A 2,428-nucleotide genomic window follows, 5' to 3' on the forward strand; every position below is an offset into this window, starting at 1 on the left:
TCCTTGCAATAGCTGGTTGAGAAATGTTGTTCTTAAACTGTTCGACAATTTTCTCACGCATGTGTTCACAAAGTGGTGACCCTCGCCCGTCCTTGTTTGTGAATGACTGAGCATTTCATGGAAGCTGCTTTTATACCCAATCATGGCACCCACCTGTTCCCAATCAGCCTGTTCACCTGTGGGATGTTCCAAATAAGTGTTTGGTGAGCATTCCTCAACTTTCTCAGTCTTTTTTGTGGACTTCCACGGGTACTTTTTGCTTTTGCAGTGTTATCGTATTTTCCGCACTATAGAGCGCGCCGGTATATTAGCCGCACCTACTAAATTTGAAGGAAATAATATATTTCCATATATTAGCCGCACTGGTCTATAAGGCAAAATGACTACTTTCACAGAAAGATTCTGTACATTTTTATTTACATACCTTAAACGGTGCCTGTCACGCGGCAGTAAAACGGCTGATTGAACAAAACAGAAGTCCTCGTCACGGAACCACCGGCTGCGGAAGCCAGCTCTCCAATCAGCTAAACAGACTCAATAACTGCACGGTGACATTTTGGCAAGTTTACTGAGGAATTTGTGAAACAATACAAAAAGAATGCCGTTGTAAGTTAATAATACTAACACAGACACTAGTAACCCCTGTTAGCACATTAGCTAATGCTAACGATGCTAGCACGTACAAATATGCATGAAAACACTCCGACCGACATCACACATGGGACGGTTTAGTACAGAGGTGTCAAAGTCGTTTTCACTGAGGGCCACATCGCAGTTATGTTTGGCCCCAGAGGGCCGTTTCTAACAGTCAATACTATTATGACACAATTTTTTTTATGCATTTCATGAGTAGATTTTAAAAAACTAAAATTGATTAAAAAAAATATGGTAAATTGCAATGAGTTCACCTCAAAATGTAGTGTATATTACTGTAAATGGAAACACATTACTGCTGTTTTTATGGTAGAAAAAGGCAGCTCAGTTGCCAGAATTTTACTGTAAAATTTACATTTGGTTTTTTTACCGTTAATAAAAAAACTGCAATTTTACAGTTAAATTTACTTTTTTTTTTTTTTTACTGTAAATACAAAAAACTGCAATTTTACAGTAACATTTTGGCACCTGAGCTGCCAGTTTGTTTGTTTGTTTGTGTTTACCGCAAAACTGTAGATTTTTTCTGTGTATTACTGTAAATGCCAAAACGGTACCACAGTTTATTACAGTAAAAAAAATACTGGTTTTTTTTTCATTTAGAGAAAAATGCTGTAAAAACCACAGTCAATTTCGCCATTTTACCATGAAATCTATTGCTACTTTTACATTGCACAATTTGATGGATAACTTGCTTTGAAATCATTATTATTAGTGTTCATTTCTATTTAAAAAAATGGTTTGAATGTTTGATCATATATTTCCGCATAATTATACAATATTTAAGTTAAGATTTGCGATTACATGGAGTACATATATTTTTTTTTCTCCCAAAATAGAAAGAAAGAATACATTTCGTAAGAAAAGTTACAGTACTTTATTGATACATATTATTTCCAGGCTTTCGAGGGGCCAAATAAAATGAAGTGGCGGGCCACATCTGGCCCCCTGGGCCTTGAGTTTGACACTCGTGGTTTAGTAACTATGAATTGTTTTAGTTATATTGTAACAATTACAAACATTGCTTGGAGCGACGAATGAAGAAACGTTATGGACGGTTAGAAAACTGACTCATAGCATAAACAATAAAAACATCCATAAATAAGAATTTACAGTACTAGTGTACAAAGTCACGAGTACGAAGATCATATTCTATGATGTCATGGTTATGCAACTTTATAGGCATTGCATGTTTTAAGCAGAAGGGCATTCAAGAACTCCTCCATTCCGCACTCCATCCAGCTGTATAATCACTCGGCGTACAGCAATAGATGATACACTATAATGCCAAAAGTATTTGGCCACCCATCCAAATGATGAGAATCAGGTGTCCTAATCACTTGGCCCGGCCACAGGTGTATATAATCGAGCACTTAGACATGGAGACTGTTTCTACAAACATTTGTGAAATAATGGGCCGCTCTCAGTGAACTGTCATAGGATGCCACCTGTGCATAAAGCTCCATAAAGACATGGATGACAGAGTCTGGTGTGGATGAACTTGACTGGCCTGTGCAGAGTCCTGACTTGAACCCGATAGAACACCTTTGGGATGAATTAGAACGGAGACTTGAGAGCCAGGCCTTCTCCACCAACATCAGTGTGTGACCTCACCAATGCGCTTTTGGAAGAATGGTGGAAAAATTCCATATAAACACACTCCGCAACCTTGTGGACAGCCTTCCCAGAAGAGTTGAAGATGTAATAGTTGTAAAAGGTGGACCGACATCACATTGAACCCTATGGGTTAGGAATGGGATGGCACTTCAAGTTCATA

The 2,428-nt window shown here is 38.1% G+C and overlaps 1 protein-coding gene across 3 annotated transcripts in view; it reads right to left on the reverse strand.

Annotated features, from left to right (window-relative positions):
- Positions 1 to 568: 568 nt before the first annotated feature.
- Positions 569 to 2,428, reverse strand: part of LOC133644759 (protein-glutamine gamma-glutamyltransferase K-like) — a 73,726-nt gene continuing 71,866 nt past the window's right edge. For 2 of the 3 annotated variants that reach the window (XM_062039483.1, XM_062039485.1), the window contains exon 14: positions 569 to 2,428. This exon is cut by the window's right edge and continues 748 nt beyond it. The gene's annotated coding sequence lies outside the window, so the exon portion shown is untranslated. The other variant, XR_009824822.1, reaches the window with a different exon arrangement.

This window comes from Entelurus aequoreus, linkage group LG27, assembly GCF_033978785.1.
Source record: "Entelurus aequoreus isolate RoL-2023_Sb linkage group LG27, RoL_Eaeq_v1.1, whole genome shotgun sequence".
NCBI lineage: Eukaryota > Metazoa > Chordata > Actinopteri > Syngnathiformes > Syngnathidae > Entelurus > Entelurus aequoreus.